Source organism: Hirundo rustica, chromosome 6 (genome assembly GCF_015227805.2).
Source record: "Hirundo rustica isolate bHirRus1 chromosome 6, bHirRus1.pri.v3, whole genome shotgun sequence".
NCBI classification, from domain to species: Eukaryota; Metazoa; Chordata; class Aves; order Passeriformes; family Hirundinidae; genus Hirundo; species Hirundo rustica.
This window is the reverse complement of record NC_053455.1, coordinates 18,425,775-18,444,903: the sequence shown is the minus strand read 5'-3', so window position 1 is coordinate 18,444,903 and position 19,129 is coordinate 18,425,775.

The following is a 19,129-nucleotide window of genomic DNA, read 5'->3' as shown; positions in this document are numbered from 1 at the left end:
TTGCCATAGCCTGAAGCAGGAATAACCAAGATAGTTTGCCCCGGCACAGTTTTTAATGCACTACTTTATCACTTCTACTTAAGTTTTGATTGGACAGGACCAGATCCTTTAGTGTATTACATTGGGGTCACAGTTTTGGAGACAGGCACACAACTGAACACACCAAAGGTCATGTGACAGCAGCCAAGATTTATTGATGGTTGCCTGTTTCCGCCCAGCCAGGGACGCCAGATGTTTCTGCCCACTCAGGGACGGCTGATGTTTCTGCCCAGCCAGGGATGCTAGATGTTTCTGCACACCCAGGGACGGCAGATGTTTCCGCCCACCCAGGGACGCCAGATGTCGGGGGCTTACCCTAACATTGAGGTGGTTTCAGGGTCCTGCACAGCTCCGAGCCGAGCCAAAGGAAGAGACGGAGTTCTCAGGTTTAGATTTCTCAAGGTTGCATACTTTGTTTATTGTTTCTTATCTTACAATTTTCTCGGAGTCCGACAAGATGTTTGCAGCTGCATGGATTCCTCACGTCTCCCCCCGAGCTGGGCTGTCCTTATCTTTTATACTAATTACTACGTATTTCTTGTTTACTATTTCTTACCAATGTCTATCACTATTACTAAAAAGGTCATCTTTACTTTGACCCAATCCTCACTAACTACTTTGTGCCACGTCAATGCAGCAATGGAGTGAGGGAAGGAGAAGGAGAAGAAGAAGGAAACAACACTTCAGATTCTCCATCTTGTCCCCATTCACTTCAATGCTAGGAACCTAAAACTACTATTTTCTCACCCTGTGATAAGCTAAACTACTATTTTTCACATTCTTGTGGCCTGTAAACCTTCTCTCACTGTAGGAAGTTTTTCCCATGGACTGAAATCAAAGCCAGTGTCTCTCTGAGCTCTGGGCTGGGGTCCCAGACCCCCCTGCCCAGGTCCCTGACCCTCCAGGGCAACCAAAGGAATGCCCTGGACTCCAACAGTTGCCCTCTTTTATAGGAGGTTCAAATTTCCCGGGTTACACACGATGGGTTGGGATTTCAACACCACTCAGCTCACTAGCCAATGATACATCTGCACTCAGGATTGAATGGGATTGGCTGGGGTCCCCTGTTTGAGTTTGAATCCAACCTTTCATTATCATACCCAGGGATTTGTTTACAGAAGTACACTTGAGTTGGGTTTGGTTATACCCAAATTTATCTGTGCAGCTCCAGACCAGCTGCAGCTGTCACACTGGTGTTAACTAACCAGTGGTTTTTTCCTAGATATATCTCCCAGTGCTGGAACCTGCAGTCATAGTCTGTCTGGGGAAAAGCCTGCGTTCAGAGTCTGCAAACTAATCCATGCAGTCATAGTTTAGCAGGAAACAGCCAGCAGTCTGAGGCTGCAAGGGAAACCTCCAGCAGGAGCTTGTGGCAGCCAGAGTGAGTGACTAGTTGAAGTCAGGATGGCTGAACTGTAAAGGGGAATAAACCAGGACCCTTTTAATACTGTGATAAACAAGAAGTCTGCATCTCGGCTCATTTCTACTTTCTAACAAGAGGGCTGCTGCAACACCACTACACGCTGCTATCAGTGTAGTTTTTAATAGTCCATTGTATGATTCGTTTTTCCCAGAGGATGGTGCACGATGGGGGTTGTGCTATACCTACTCCTTGCCATGTTCTTTGGCTCAAGGGTTGGTGAGGTTTTGGAAAGAACACCTATATGTTGCATCACTTCTTTGATGGTGCCATGGGCCCACCAAGCCAGAAATCATTCACCCATATGATGCCTATCCAGAGCCACCTGAGCCACTTCAGCCACTTAACAGCCAGATCCACCTGTTCATTGTTTTATGTTCTTCAGTGGTCCATCTCATTGGCAAGTGAGCATCCGTGTAGCATACCTTCATAACCAAGTTCCCGACCCAAGAAGCAATATCTTGCCACAACTCAGGAGCAGAGATGGGTTAACATCTGCACTGCCAGTTACTCTGCTTCCATCATGGCAGCCACCATTCATTAGTCAGTTTAGAGGTATAGTCTTGATATTTTTCTCATTCAGCAGTGCCTAAAGCTACCAGTACAGTTTTTACCTCTGTAAACTGCCTCAAGTTACCTTTTCCTTCAGCCGTTTCTGGGACTTATCATAGGGCACTCCATACAGTGTCCTTCCATCTCCAATGCTTTCCTACAGTACATCAGGACTCACCAACAAACGAGGCATATTTCTTCTCACTTTCTAGTAATTTATTATTAGTGAGACCTCTTTAACATGTTTCCTCTCCTCCTCAAAATGTGTCCTTTGGCCAGTCCACGATCACGTTCAAGATTCCTGGACAATGTAGTTTCCCCTTAGAGATCCTTCTGTGATGGGTGCAACCCATTTACTCCATGTAGCATCAGTTTCACAATGTGTCCAGGACACTCTCTGAGCATTCAGCCTAGCACAGGCACTTGGTGAACAACTGGGTCAGTCATTCTTGTTGATTATTTCTTTCACTGAGACTCCCATGCTAGCCACTGATGAGTTGAGGATGAATGTGGGTACAGACTTTTGTGAGAATCCATTTCAGATAAATTGTTCACAAATGCTTGAGTCAATCTCAGTAGTGCTGTTTCTCTTGTGACCCTACCACATCGGGTCAAATATATGTTACAAAAGCTGTCTCCTGAAAAAGGAGTCTTGCCATTTGCCTTTGCTTCTTAATAGAGTGCAGGGCCTCATATTTCAGGATTCACATCTGATCACTGGATTACAGGAGGATATGTAAGAATTGCTTTTATGAGGACAGAGGTAGCCTCTTAAACCTTCTGTGTGCCAGCCAACCTGACTTTTGATATTATTTTAAAACTTTTTATTAGCTATTTTATTATTATTATTTCTTATCACAATATTGAATCACAGAAATTACATTTTCATCAAATCATATATGAATTACAGCTTCTATAGAAAGAGCAACCCCTTTAAGAACATGACAACAGACACATACTAGGTCACTGATTTTCCAAGAATTTTCTAAGTTTACTAGATTAAACTAGGCTTTTATAAAGGTGTGTGAATATAAATAAATAAATATTTTTTCACAAAGAAAAACATGAATTGCTTTGACAACAAGGTTGCAACTGTAATGAAAACTTCTTTAGAAATCCTCAGAGTACTTGCACATGAGATGCCATGTGCAGCTATCTGGTGTGTCATAAACACACATGCAAGCAGTCACATCAAGACCTATCAAACAGGCACTCATGCATGTAATTAGTCTTCTAAAAAACTACCAATGTAAAAGTAATTTCAGAAAAAGTGTGTAGGAATATTTGCTAATTTCTTACAATCAGGAAAAAAATAGCACTTTTAGAATGTGCTTGAATGAGAGAAAAAAGTTGACTATTTTTAGTCTGAGGATTATTTTCTGCACTAATATAAGGTCAAAAAGATATTTCCAGAATACAAAATTAAGCTCCTTATGATAAAAAATACGCTTATGTTTTGCATGTGCATGGAGATATGCCTCTAAAGCTCACCATTTTTCTTGCATCAGAAAAAATTAAATTAGGTCATAGATTTTGGAAGAAAAAATGGATATATTCACAACAGGCTTCTGCACCAAAGAGGGAAGGATAGATCCATGGCAAGGCATGGTTTAGGATAACCTTATGTCCTGGGTTACAATGTAAGATGTGCCCAAAGTATGTATTCTATCACCATCTACATGAAATGTTGAAACTAAGTTGTGCACCACTGTTTCCCTTGGCCCCTCCCTCCAGACTATCTTCTGTTAATGGCCCATCAATGCCGTCCTGCATGACTCATAGATAACTCCCTCCAGGAGCTAGCTCTGTTTAATGGGCAATCAAGGACCCATTACAAAACTGATAAAATGATATCAGCCCATTGTGAGATGCTCCACCCAGGGGGAGGAGCCAAGCATTCCCACCTGGATATAATCTGGGATTTGGGACAGCACAGGCAGCCTTACCCACTGGATTCCCAGAGGACAGGAACTACCAGACCTTTCTGCAGGAACACTGCTTCAACAAGACCACTTCATCTGGACTGCCACCACCACAGTTTCGGGCTGTATTCTGACTCTGTCAGTGATCTTTTGTACCATTGCATGTGTTTTATTTTATTTTATTTTACCTTTTTTTTTTTTCTCTCCTATTAAATTGGTTTTTGGTTTTTTTTATGACTTGGAGTCTCTCGCTGGTTTTGCCTTCAAGCCAGCACACCTTAGTTTTGGATAAGGAGTTTGGGAAATCAAGGACAATGGGCATTGACATAATGAACAATTCTTCAGTTTCAAACCTGGGGTTGTATTCTAACCATTGAAAAACCCATGTGTGCTTAATGGTTTAATTCCACATTTTATGCTTATCAGAGTATTCTTTGCATACTTGACTTTTCAGCATTTAAGTGCGTAAGTGACCAGGTAGTTATGTTGGTCTTCATTCCAGTTACTTATTTTATATAAAGTAGGACAAGGAAAAAAAAAATCCTCCTTAATGGTTTCAACAATGCCTAAGATGAATGGTTATCTTGCAGCACAACATCACTGAAAATCTCACATATGAGCTCTGTCTGCACAAGAAAGAATCAGTGCAGGGGAAGAAAGAGGACAGAACACTAACCTACAATGGATCATCATATTTGAATTTCTTCTCATGGTCTTCAAGTGCATTGGAAGGGAATAGGAGAATGCCTGTGTTCTGACAGTGTTGATTAGGGTCAGTGTTCTGGAATTTGGAGGAAGGGGCTGTTCTTGGCAATGCAAGTGAATTTTGAGGTCTTGCACATAACATGCGTAAAAAAAGACAACCCAAGAAGCTTTCATGCAGATGTAGTATTTCTATTTGATATCACAAAGTGACACTGGCTTTTCTTTTTTACTGTGACGGTCAACAAGTGCAAGGACCTTCATTTGCAATATAATACATTTGTTCCATGGTTAATTTGTTGTGATCCTAGCAATAAGAGCTTTTCTCTCCTCTGGGATACACAGGAATTGATTATCTGGAATTTCACTAAGAAAGCAAGTTCCCTCAGTAGACAGTAACACATGTTCTTTGTCAGCTCATAGGCCATTTGTTTACATTCCACAAGGCTTTTGATGTAAGTGGAAAAGCTACAGACCTGTAAATCTCTGGGGTCTGTGCAGTTTGTCTGAAATGGAGCCAATAAGTTTGGAAAATTCTAATTCCCTACTATCCCTGATAAAGTCATTGCTGTGAGCTTTCAACTATAGTGAAGCAAAGCATTTGGTGGCACTTTATATGTGGAACTGCCTTCACAGCACCCTATGCGCCCCAGTTAAGGCCTCAGCATGCCTTAACATGGCTAAGGACTTGCTATTTATAGCACTGTAACGCTCCCAGGTTGGCCACTGAGGCAGTGCTTTACACTTTGGCTGTAATTTTTCTTGACTGTTCTCATGTTATTTTTCTCATATGGTTGCTTTCATGGGGTTACATCTTCAAACCTCGAGAGTTATAGAGAGTTCTCATGGGCAGCACCTACCATTTGCAGGAGACTCAGCCTTCTCTCCTTCTTTCCTCTGCTCCTTTAGCATAATGTTCAGCAATGTGCATGGCAGGAGTTAGTTAAGATTAAACCTCAAATTTTGTGCATGCACATTAATATGTATCCATACATGTTGGCATGAACTGGCCAGCATAGGTGAAATCATGAGACTGAAAATTATTAGAATGGTTTTGGAATGAGAAATCCTTTTATCCATGATATGACCCTCTTATGATTTGCTTATAACTATGAGCTAGAACAGAATCCTCTAGGCATTTCTAGTTTTATGTTCTAAGCCACTATTCTATATGGATGAAATCCAAGTCAGGCATTACAGACTGAAATAAAAGAAAAGTTGTGCATAATTGTAAGGATGAGCCCTTCTCTGCTCCTATTTTTTCAGAGTTGAGTATACTCAGGGAGTCTTCTAAGAGTAATTCCTTCCTCCTTACAGAAATTTTAAGGATGAATATTGTCCTGGGCCCTGACAAAGCCAATGAGACCAAGCAGAGTAGGTAGAGATTTTCAGGACAGGTAGCTGAGTGGGTGATCCAGTGACTAATTTCTGAGCCTCCTAGAGGCTAGTACAAAATTGGGTGTATTTGAATACTCATGACCAGGCTTTTTAAAAAAACATGTACTGTCTTTCCAATTAAGGTTTAAAGTTGCTAATACTTTGAATTAGTGAATAAAAAGTACTGTTTCTTGCTTGTAGGTATTTTCTCACATATTGCAGAATGAATAAGAAAAAAATCCTTCACCTGGATTAGGTGAAAATTAAGATGTGGGAACTGCTCTGAAACTTTATGGTGAGTTAGGTGTTTTTCCAGCTATTTTTACAGGCTTTAGACTGAAACTCGTGTTGATGCATGTCTGTAATGCATGTTTGCTAAAAGGTACCAGTCTGGAAACATATTTCACTGAGGTCAGAAAAAGTTACCCTTGGGCATATCAGATTGCTGTTTAAGCAAAAACATACTGAAATAATGGGATATAAGACACTGCAGTTTTTCTCTTTTTGAAATCATAGTGTTTTCTGTAACACCTAATGTAAGGTGACTCATTATTTTAAATTTAGAAAGCATAGTTGATGGCCTTTTTGCATGGAGTTTTGAAAGACAAGGAAGTTGCCAAAGAAATATGCTGTGCTAGGTAATTTCCGAAACCAGAAATCTCAAATAATAAACTATAATTTCACTGAAGCACTTAGAATAGGCAACATGGTCCATTTACTCTCATATTTTCTGACCACAGTTGAGTAAAGATGCTTTAGAGGATTCTGAAGGAATCTTTTGCTGACAGTTAAAGAAGAATTTGCTGGGTGGTTTTTTTTTTTTTTTTTTTTTTTTTTTTTTTTTTTTTTTTTTTTTTTAAACCTATAAAGTGTTGGATATTATACGTCATTTAAATGTGTCCCTTTATTTTAAGTTTTAGTGACTTTTTGGATTCATTATATTGCAAAAGTAAGTTTCACTCTTCAGCTATCTAACCAATTGTATGCTTATCCTTGTTGCATGCTTTCCACAGAATTTTATTTTCCTGGTTCTTGCATTGAGAGATAAATATTGTATAGCATTTTTTATACCATTCTTCTTGTCCATGGTGCTCTCTCATCTTCCACCATTCATTTATCACACAATTATAATTCACTTATCACACAATTATTATTGTTCGGAGACATGAGACTTAATTCTCAGAGAATTTAGATAACAGTGTGTATGAAAAGGGAGACATTCACATCACTATATTCTTCAGTTCTGAATTCCAAAATCACATCGCATATGTAACCCATCACCATATGCAAAAGCAATAGAACAACAACAAAAAAAAACTAATTCAGTGACTCACAGCTGTGGGATGAATTTAAAGGTACAAGGAATCTTGCTGGAAAGACAGCAGGACAGTATGAACATGGAATAATTCTTATGCCCACTTTCTTCCCAGCCAGGAACCAAGTTCCACAGCTGCTCACTCACTATCCCCTGGGTGGGATGGGGGAAAGAATTGGAAGATAAAAGTGACATAAAGACAGCTTAATAACCAAAGCAAAAGCTGGGCGCACAAGCAAAACAAAACAAAGGAAATCATTAATCCTTCCCATGGGCAGGCAAATGTTTGCCCATCCCCAGGGAAGCAAGGCTCCATCACCTATAATGATATGGACTATCTCTTTGATCACTTGGGGTCAGCTGTCTTTGCTGTGTTCCCTCCCAACACATTGTGCACCCCCAGCCTACTTACTGGTGGAGGGGTGTGGAGAAAACCCTTAACTCTGCACGGACTGTTCAGTGACAGCTAAAACAGTCCTGAATTTTCAACAGCTTCTTACACAAATCCAAAACATTCTAGCTACCATGAAGAAAATTAATTCTATCCCAGCAAAAAGTCATTTTTCATATTAAAAAATCATTAGGAAGCATTTTTAAAGAAGAGAATAAATATATTTGCATAAAACTAGTTTTGAATTACTTCTATTGCGCTCTCTGTTAATTAAAAGGGAAATATGACCCAGTACAAACACATTACCATCTAGTGCCACATTTATTGTTACTGCACTTTATCTTGGATTCACTCTGTGTACCATTCTGCTATCATACTGTTTCAGTTGTAGATTCGTAATTTTTTTTCAGCAGCTTTACATCCCCCTTTCTTTACTAAGCAAAAGTTCATAGGTTAGTTTTCTGACAAGATGATGCCAGTTTTTGATGACATGACTTACTGTTGAGTTTCCAATGTCTCAGTGAGTGGCCAGGAACTTAGGACATAACATTGCCGGATCATGGTGAAACCAATATTTACATTCTTTACTGGACTGGGACTTCATTCCAGCTACAGAATTATTTTAACCTAATTAGGCTGGAGATCAAAAACTATACCCTTTTTTCAGACTAAGATTCTGCAGATTTCGGCTCCTGCAGGTATTCAGCTATACTTAGTGCCATTGCTTACTACAGGTAAAAATACACCCATAGCTCAAACTGTGATCATAGAACAACAGAACTATTATCTTCTGAGTGTACACCTACACATACACACACACATATTTATATATTTAAAGAAACTAGAGCAATTTTTGCATGTGTGAAATAAACCATAACGGTCCCCTGAAGCAACTAATTTTAACACAAATCATTAACATTACATAATGTATTCTGAGAAATTCTCATTATATTTGTTAATAATTTTAACATAACTTGTCTGGCGCAGATTCTTGGTTCTTGACAGTATTTAATATCTATCCTAGCCAATGCTCTCAAATGCTACCTGTGTCAGTGATAATTTCTAACTCAGCAATGGTTCTAACATGTAGTATACAAGCATTTTGCTTTTTAAAATTGTGTTATTCCAAGTGATTGTTTATAAGGAAACACATTTCAAAAATAATAAGCTTAGATACTGCAAAGTGACCCTTCACAGTGCAATTCTACTTGAATAACTTTCTAGAGGAGGTTGTAAGTACCTTTTGACAACCTGTGAAAAGTTCTGTTGCCACAATTTGAATTTAAAAATAAAGCTAAAAAAAGTTTAAGCTTCTAGTCTTCTCAATTTTAATAAATGCATATAGAGTCCTACTGAGTTTATTTAGTAGAATTACTTTCACATAAGGAGTATTCACAGCTGCAATATGTTTTGTACAGGAATACTTACATGCATTCCTGTCAGGATTGTATGTCCAAAGAACTTGCTACTTGCAAGACAGAAAACTTTCTCGATTGCAAAAAACTTTTTATGTATTTGCCATATCTGACACACTTTCACTCAGCTGTCAAGCCAAAGCATAAACACTGATTTTATCATTATATAAGGAAGGGTTGAAGTAACTGAAATTCAAGGTAAGCTCCCTTTATCCATTCAGAGCATTACCAGCTTTACTTTTCCAATCGCTTTTTAGGTGGGACAGTTTGAGCTCCCTTTTTTTATTTTGCTAAGCTCTTTCCTCCACATAAGCTTACAGATGGCTGCATTGGACTGTGACAAGGCTGGATAAGAACTGCAAGGTAAAGTTATCAGTTTGTAGAGCAAAAAATCATAAGTAAATCATCACATATCTAAATTTGTATGCATTGGTAACTAACTCTTCAGTAGCTGGTGGAAACAGCAGGGCTTAATACAACAGGAACTTCTGGTACTGGATAGAAAACTGATGAAATTTTCAAAATACTTTCATTTTTTAAAACAATCCCCCTAATGCTTCCTCATGTTCAGTTTGGTGTCCACCAGTATCCTAGGCCTTTCCTGCCAATAGGTTTTCCAGCCAGGTGGCTCCCAACATGCTGGTGCATGGGGTTCCTCCTCTTCTGATGTAGAATTTGGCAATTTCTTTTGCTGTGCTTCATGAAGTTTTTGGCAGTGCTTTTATTTAGTTTGAGGTGCTTTTAGATGTTAGTACAATATTCTGGATTTTCAGTCACTTCACCTTGTTTTGTATCAACAGCAAAGCACCTACATTTTCTCTGGTGAGAAGTTCTGGCAGGTCCTTCCAGAGAGAATTATGTCATGAAAACAAATACTTGGAATGAGCTGTTATTTTCATACTCATACTTGTTACTTCTATTGAATGTGTTGAAAGATAAATGACTGACTCTTTGGTACCTACCAAATGTTAAACTTCTATACACCTAAATATAAGATAATTTTAGGTCTAGTGAGTCAGCATTTCTTTTGATCCAGAATTAATATTTTTGATCATTCTCTATGATTCACTTTTTCTACAAGATTGTTTTTTTCCAGAAGTCTTAGATAGTTAAACTTTCAATAGTGTGCATGCACTGCAGACAGGTAAAACTTACAAGCTGTGGATCAGAATCTTATTTTTCAACTGCCTCCAGTTTCACCTCAGGACCTTCAAACTTTCTACTTAATCAAATTCCATTTCCACTGAAAACCATTCACTTTCCTACTCTATTCTTACCAATATGATTAAAGATTTAACCTCTTCCATTCTACTTTTGGTAGACTGCTAACTCATGAAATGCTTCCCAGATACAATTCATTGCCGTTATCTTTCACAAAAACAAGATACCATGTGAGCTTACATTTAGCTCTACTCAAGTCATCAAATGAAGACACATTGATACACACACTAGAAAGGATGAATGGAATGAAAAAAAAATAGATTTCTTAAAATATTCAGTACAGATTACCTTAGAAGGTGTCAGTATTTAGGTACTTATGCCTCAGCTCAAATCCAGGATACACAAACCCAGAGGAATAAATACCAGCAGGAGAGGTCCATAAGCTTTTCACTTTTAATGTAAAAAGAATGCAATAGAAAAAAGACAACAAATTTTCTGAAAGGGTTCTTACCTTCATAACTATTTTAATATAATGAAAATAATTAAATATAAAATATCTGGATGAGTGAACCAAATTGTTATGAGATTAAATTGATTAAAAAAAAAAAAAATTAGTCTATTTCCACTGCATAAAATTCCAGAACTTTTGATGCAACCATTTTGATTTAGAATTAATTATTCTGTCAATTTAAAAAGCCCAGATTTTTTTAGAAGAAAACTGTGAAAGTAGAAGATATATGATAAATTGAATAAGTCAAAACAAAAACATTTTGTAACATTCTTGCATAGAAAATACTGGGTTTTTTTCTTCTATGTTGATACTATTTTGGAACAATAAATAAATAAATTGACTATTCTGACCCTCTTTGTAACCCAGGGAAATAAAACTCACATATTTTTGTCATGTTTACTCAATACATTTACTCAATGCTTTTATGACTACATCTCTTGAAGGTTTTAATTTTTCAGCTGTTGATTAAAAAAAATAATATCAAATCTATATTTTATATAATCTGTCTCCTTTCCATGCATTTTATTACTTTCTCTTTTTTTCTTTCACAGGCCTCAAATACAGATCTAAAATACTGTGCATTCACTACTTCATTTAGTAGGAATATGCAGCTCTGAAGAAGAGTTATACAAGATCAGCTGCTGATCTGAGAGAGAGGTGTCAAATTGAAATGCTACCCAAGACGTTTGAGTTTATGCTATTTACATTATTGGGAATTTATTTCCATCTTTGGAACAATGCTGTCATCTTTCTTCTAAAACCATTTCACACATGCACAGGCCTGAATGCCAAAAGGAATGAATGAGTATGACCATGAGGTTTCACTGACTGCATAACCTGCTACACTGAATTTCAGAAATTCGTGCCACAAATTACAAAAATGACTTGTCATTAACTTGTGTACTCAGAAGTCGAAGCAGACAAAATCTTTCATGCCTCTTGTTTTTGTTTTTGTTTGCTTGATAGTTACTTTTAAGACAAACATGTCCAGGGTTTAAAAGTACAGTAAATTATCCTCACAAGAAAAGCTGAAAGTTAATGACTGTATTAAAAAAAAAAAAAGAAAAAGAAAAAAAAAAAAAATCATCATATTCCTGACCTGGAAAAAGTGAAATGCTAAATAGACTTTAGAGGCTGAGGAATTAGTTATAATAAACTATACTGGCTTCAGGTTTCTATAGTTTAATAATAGTCTGCTTTCCACTGATGTTGTTCAATTTACCATTTTTCACTTAAATTATATCAAGCACTTCCAGGTTATGTACATTCCAATAGCACTTTAAACTGGTGCCATGTTGTGGTGGTGTGCGTTTGTTTTATCTGTTTAATGTAATTTATATTGAGTTTGCTGTAATGGTTTGTTCCTTGTACCCCCCTGTTTTTAGTATTGGTTGTAACCTGTCTGCCCGGAGTTAGAGAAAGTCCGTTATATGTCAGTCATCTCTTCCGCCTTTTATACCTAATTGTCAATCTCCTCTCTCTCCCCTTGGGCGCCCTGTCTGTCACCCCAGGACCCTTCCCTGGATTCTAGAAAGCTCCAGGGAGGGGGTTGAGTGATAGGCTGGGGCCCTGGCAATCCCCTCTCTTCGTTTTTTGGTTGGCCCCCAGTTATTAGGTTTACACCCCCAGTTATACCCCTCGTTATTGTAATTGGCTGACCGGTTGTCGCCACCCCGGTCCCCTCCCCTGTTTTTAAGCTCGTGCACACCTGCTCCCGGGGCTCTTCTGGGCAGGGGGTCAGAGAGTGCCGAGCTCCGTGCTCCCCCTCCCTGCAATAAACACCGTTATACCCTGCCTAGAGGAGTCGCCCTTTCTTCGGCCGCCGCGGTTGCGTTCTCCATCGATCCGCTCGTCGCCGGCGTGGGGGAATTGAGAACCCATGGGGAGGAGGCGGCTCGCCCAACTTGCTGCCCCGACCCATCCACATTGCTGCAGTGCATAAACTGAGCTGGCCTGTGGCCGCGCTGGCAAGCGCGAGGACGGACACTGCATCACCATGTGGTTTTGTACACAAAGATTATGTGAAACCTGTTAGATATAGAATGAAAACAGCAGTTAAAAGCTGTTGTGGTCTAATAACTCTCTACTCTACACACTTCTAAAGCTTATATCAAGTTCAGATTTTGCTTACAAGCTATCCCAGATTTCATTAATCATTGGGTGGAAAATATGTGTAAATGGAATTAAATTAAATAGTCTCACAAACTCTAATTATTATGGGTGGTTAATTTTCTATTCTAGACTCCATTAAGTGCCTTTACAGATATTCTTTCTGCACATCCAGGTTTCTAATTTATTTCCCCCTTCGCCTTCATGTCCTAACAGTGCAGGGTCATGCCAGGATACTCATTAGTTTTATGCTAGCAATTCTGCCAGGCAGCCTCAGAGGCATCAGCATCACCTCAGAAATCACTAATGGAAATGGTGCTGCAATCTAAAACTGACAAGCATAGAATAATCTTTTAGGGGTTGAAACATGTTCTTCCATAAATGAGCATTCTGGAGGAAAAAATAAAAATGCATGTGTTCCAGTCATTCTCTGGAGACAAAAAGGTGATCTTAATAAATCAGATCTGGAGACGTTTTTGTATGTATCTGCTTTCCATGTCTGAAAAATAGCATCAAGTTTTTCAGACCCCTGATTTATTTTTTGCTGACAAAGTCCAGAAACATTGAATCACCATGTGGCAGCAAAGATGCTGGATCTGGTTCATAATCTGACACTATTTTGGCTGGGCCTGATGACATTATTTGCATACTTGTTGTGATAGGTTTCACTTAAGTTGTCTGCCGCCTCGCTTACCAGAACTATTTATGAGGCAATTTTTCACAAGAAAAACATGAGGAATTTGCATGGTCATATATATGAAGATTCACCTGAAATAACTAGCATGGTTTTGAGAGATTTTGAATCATTAGGTACTGATCTCAGTTGGATTAGTGAGTCATTTGGGGGAAGATCACAAAAGACAGATAAAAATATTTGGGAACAAAATGGGATGTCTTTCTTGGCTCAGTGATTTGGTCCTTTAGACTCCTCATTCTCCTTCTGACAAATAGACATAGCTAATGTCTTCCCTTGATTATTTACTGTGGACACAGATATCCTTTAAAACACTTTTCTCTTTCTCACTTTTTCTCCTCATAAGTCCAGCTCCACAGTGCTGCTTTAGAATCATGTTTCCCTTTCTCAGTTTGGCCAAGGGATGAGAAGGCAGCTACCCACTGGTCCACAGCACGTCTCAACTATAACACAGCCACACCTTTATCAGTGATAATATAAACTAAAAAAAGTTTCTGAGATAGTGGAGAGGAAACTTGCCTTCACTAACCACCACAGTGAGCACTGAATTCACTGATAATGTCTGCCTGCAGTGGAAAGGCTCACATTTCTTATCACATTAAAAAGAAGATGAGCAAGCCAAGAGCTTTTGTGTTCAAAATGTTAATGGAAACAACATTAAATTCCACTGATTACAGCAGATTATATATATTTTTATGAAGCATACTAAAAAAGTGAAAAGGGATAAATTACTAAGTACAACCAGTCGAGATGCAAAGATCAGCAATCAGGGTCTTCATGTCAACATTCACCTCACCTGTGTCTCCACTGTGACCCAAGTTTTCTTCTTAGTCAAGGAATGCCAAGTCAGTGAATTCAATGTGGTTCACACTGCCATATATCTCATCTTAAGGCAGATTTGTAGGCTAAACCTCTGTGAAGATGAATTGCAATCCTGATGCTGATGAGCTGTCAATTGATCCTGACAAGTCTGATGCTGTGATCAGACTTAAACTTCTAAGGCTTGATTTGCCGGTGTACAGTTTGGTGTCCAGTGCCACCTGACATCACTTGAAGTACCCAGGCCATATTCTTGGGGTTTCTATGAGAGAACAGTTACACAACCTATGGAAGGGTTAGGCCCCTTCAAGGGAGTGACAAAAGGAGGTTAAGTAGAGTACCCAAGGACAACTCAAGCGTCAATGGATACCAATGTGAGGAAAAAAAATTACATCAACCAACATAATGCCAAGCAACATTATTTGCAGGCCATGACTGTGCTGGTTATGGCTCCCCTAGGTCATAACTTTCTCTGTGCCTCAGTTCTCCATCTGAGACCTAACTTTAAACAAACTGGGTTTAAAGTAATACCTTATGAAGGAATAGAAACACTAAAAATCATCTGGTAGACACATCTGTGGGGGGTCAAGGAATATATAAAGATAGCTGGAGGACGTATATGATCTAAATAAAGTTGTGTGTCCTGAGCTAAATAATACATTACACAAAGGATTGATGGCAGATTTTGACCTTTCTGGGGTTTGGGTTTTTTTGTCTGAACTCTGCTTTGTTTCCTAAAAACTGTAATACATTTTCCTTTCTCTTTTCAAGATTCAGATTGTCTCTAACATTGCTTTTAATGGCACTACTTGCAGAGTAAAACAATTCAAAGAAATAAATGAGGCATAACAGTGGCTTGTAAGAAAAGAGACTCATTATGAGAGTTGTTCTTTTGCTCAGGGTGAATCTCAGAGCTTTCTGTAAAATGTGAGATTACAATTCAAAATCCAAAGTTTCTAATAAAAAAGTGTCCTACTGCTCAGCTCCTCAGTTCCTGTGAGAGATGCACATGTCCCTACTGAAACATAAGCTGATAGTACTGAGGCTAAGATAAACTTTAAAAGCACAGCATCACACATTTTGTGAGGATCTTTTGTAAATATAAAAATGCCACCAGAAAATTGTTCTGTTTGGTGGCAGTTTGAAGATATGGTCATTTTATCTAGAATACACAAGATAACAGCTGTGTAAGCTGTCTTTATCAGACAAGACAGATAAAGGGAAAGGAAAGAGTGAAAAAGGGGACCTTGTGACAAATTGATTTTCATCTCCAATTATGGCTCTTTAGAAAATATATCTCTCACAAAGGATTCAAACAAGCCTCCTAATGGCGGTAGCTGTTGCCTTCTGGTAACTCTTTACTTTCATTTGTGCTTTCATTAGATGGCTTTAATACTAAAGTGGCACATACAAAAGTTTACAAATGTGCTGTTGTCAGTGACATTTTAAGACCTGTATTGCAGCCCTCCCAAAACCAAAGTATGATAACTATGCTAGTGTTCTCTGAGAGGCTTTTTGAAGAAGCAAACCTATATGGTCGCTGGAAAAAAATGGCATCTTATTAGACTAAATTGTTAAAATTCTAACAACAAAAGTCTTCCAGGCAGTAAATTCCTGCAGTATGCAGGGGCGGGGGCGGGGGGGGGGGGGGGGTGGGGGGGGGGGGGGGGGGGGGGGGGAATGAAGTTTCAGGTAACATAGGCTTTACCTTTCTGCCTCTGAATCTTTTTGTTGAGTGAATTATGCCAAACCATCTGCACAACCCTCAGCTCACACAGAAAAGAGGTGCAGAGGAATTTCAATAATGATGCCAAAGAGAGGAATCTCATTTTCTTTTATATGCCACAGTGGATTTCAGAGTTATTCACAAACACACCCACATCTTTATTTTGTCTCTTAAACTTCTGTATCAGCATTATTAATTAAAAGAAGATTTAGTATATTAAAATGCAAATTAAATGAACTTTAGCAGAGAATTCCTGCAGTACTTCTATCATTAAAGTAATAATTAGTTTATGAGCTGAAGTAGTGGTTTACTAAAAATAAATAATGCTTTGATGAAGGGCTTTAATCTGACATGTCATATTCCACTTCAGGTGTCAGTGTAAATTACTTCAGTTTCACTTGAACGATTTAGAAGCAGCATCCAGGTAGAGATGTTGAGAATAATAGCTATGCTCTTCATGAAACAGCAGTAGAATTTTAAGTAAAAAAACCTATCTAAAGCAGTATATAACAGATAACAAACCTGTGACAATTAGCAGTAACAATGCAGAGTGCTAAGGTGCAATTTTCTCTTCTTAAGTAGGACACACATCATGTTTCACTGGAATTAAAAAGTAGAAGGAGCCTAAAATTGTTTCAACTCTCTGAACAAGATTTTCAGTGGTTGTAATATGGCCTCCATTTGATTAAGGTAAAGGAGGCAAATGAAGCTTTCTGAATCTACAGAGGCAGGTTGGAAAAAATCATTAACCTTTTTCCACCGTTCCAGATGAGTCAAACTGGAGATACTGAAAACAGGATATCTGGGGTATTTTGACGATTTAATTGAGGTTTGCTTCAGATTTTCTGTGGAGCAAGGGTTATTTGATTAAAATTGTTCTGTCTGGCAGTACTTCTTTTTCAAAAAACGAGGTAGCACTTCCCTCAGGATTAAAAGGATAATTGCATCATTCTCCTTCATCTGGTCTTTATCCAAATATACTTTAACCTGTCCAGGGGAACAATTACATGATTTTCTCACTTTTGGAATAGGCTCTTGTCCACAGTACTCTGTATGTTTTGATTGTTTATCAACAAAAGCAATGTTATTTGGCAGTTCTTCCCTTAAGCAGTCTGTGACCAGAGGTGAATTAATTGTCAACATAAGTTTTTAAAAATATTGTTTCAGTTCAAAGAGTAAAACACACATATTACACTCATCTATAAGAGGTATAGATACAGACCAAGCAGATCTGGAAACTTCTTATATGAGAAAAATTGGGTTTACTATATGTTTAGATTTTTTTTGAAGTATCCTTTTTTGTAAGTGCTGTAGTTCTTTAGTTCTGCTTGTTCCCTGCTGCTTGATTTTAAATGGGAAAGAAGTTTCTCAGGCAGCAGAAGGCAAAGAGCAAAACCTTCACCGTAGTAACTCAGCCATCATCTCATTCCAGTCCAAAAGCATTCACAAAGTCAAGACAAAGCTTGTCTTCACACTTAGCTTACCTTTCATGAAATTTAACTATCTTCATATGACAAGAATCTCAATAACTAGATACTGTGTTCATAAATTATTATGGAACAGGCATACTCATATTGAGAATGATTAATGAAGCTGAATTGCTTTCATAGAAGATAATACAGGAACATGAAGTTGTTCTTATACTATATTCCAGCCTTTTTGTCTGTCTTACAACTCATTCTATGAGCACCACATTATTTAAGTAATTTGTAATTACTATTGAATTTTGGAACATGGTGTAGTGAGGAATTTAAAATCAAAGGTTTTTTTTTTTTTTTTTTTCTCTCAGAAAGTGATGATGCATCAAAAATTCAGTCTTCTATCTTCTCAGTTATATCAGTTTCTGAAAAACATTGGTCTGGAATGCAATTTCAGATTGAAAGTAGAGAAACAATCACTTTTTACCCTTGCCTGACATCTGAATAGTCTCCTGTCCCAGGGATTAGAATAAGGACATTAAATATAAGAACTAGGTGTTCAAGCCCTGGGAGAAGACGTTGTTTAAGTCACCCTGGATAAGTGTCCTAACTAATGCTCTGAAGCAGTTTTTGGTCTTCCTCCAGAAGAAAATGAATAAAAAAAATGTTAAAAAAAGGCAGTTAAAAAAAAAAATCGAGATGATTTTCAGATCAGTCACAAAATCAGGCAGAAAACAAAAATCCAAATCTTTCATTTTGCCACATGTTGGTCTTTTTTTGAAAGAAATCAATTACTAATTCTGGAACTGAGGAGAATCCAATTTTTGAGCCTCCCTGTAATGTAAAAACACACTTTCTCAGCAAGATTTAGTTCCTTTATATATATTCACAGTAAGTTTTGCTTAACACTTCTCTTCAATCTTACTGAAGAAATGTGTGAACTTTACTATGAGTTTACATTAGAAAACATTACTATATTTATTAATATCTCACTAAGGAGAAGTGAGCACAGATCTGAGAATTTTGTTGCTGTCAGTCCGACATGGGATTTCAGCACCCTGATAGACTGAGTGAAGGGTTTAGGAGCAAAGTCAAAATGAAGAAAAATCCCCTAATTGAAAAATCCCCTAATTGAAAAAACACCTGTCAGAAAAGCTCTGCCAGGAAATGTTCATAGTATGAGGCTTGATGGTGTTGTTGTCCAAAAGTTATAAGTATGAAGAGCATATATGAGCCAGACATAGGAAAACCAGCAATGAAACAGAATCAACGCTTGGACAAAGAGATGTAAGAGATCCATGAAGAAAAAAGCTGTTTAAGAGTGAAAAGACTACTACCCCTCTAAGACATGGAGACAAGCTTTCTCTTAGCACCACAAGCAAGTTTTCAGGCAGAGCCAGCTGGCTTGACAAAGACTCACTTCATCACTGTGTAGGTTGCTGCATGGAAAAGCCTGCCCTGACAGCAGAAGAATGTGGCTCAGAGTTTATTTTCAAAATCTACTTTCTTTAGATAAATCTGTAGCCTTCTTTAGCTAAATCTGTACCTATCATAAAGC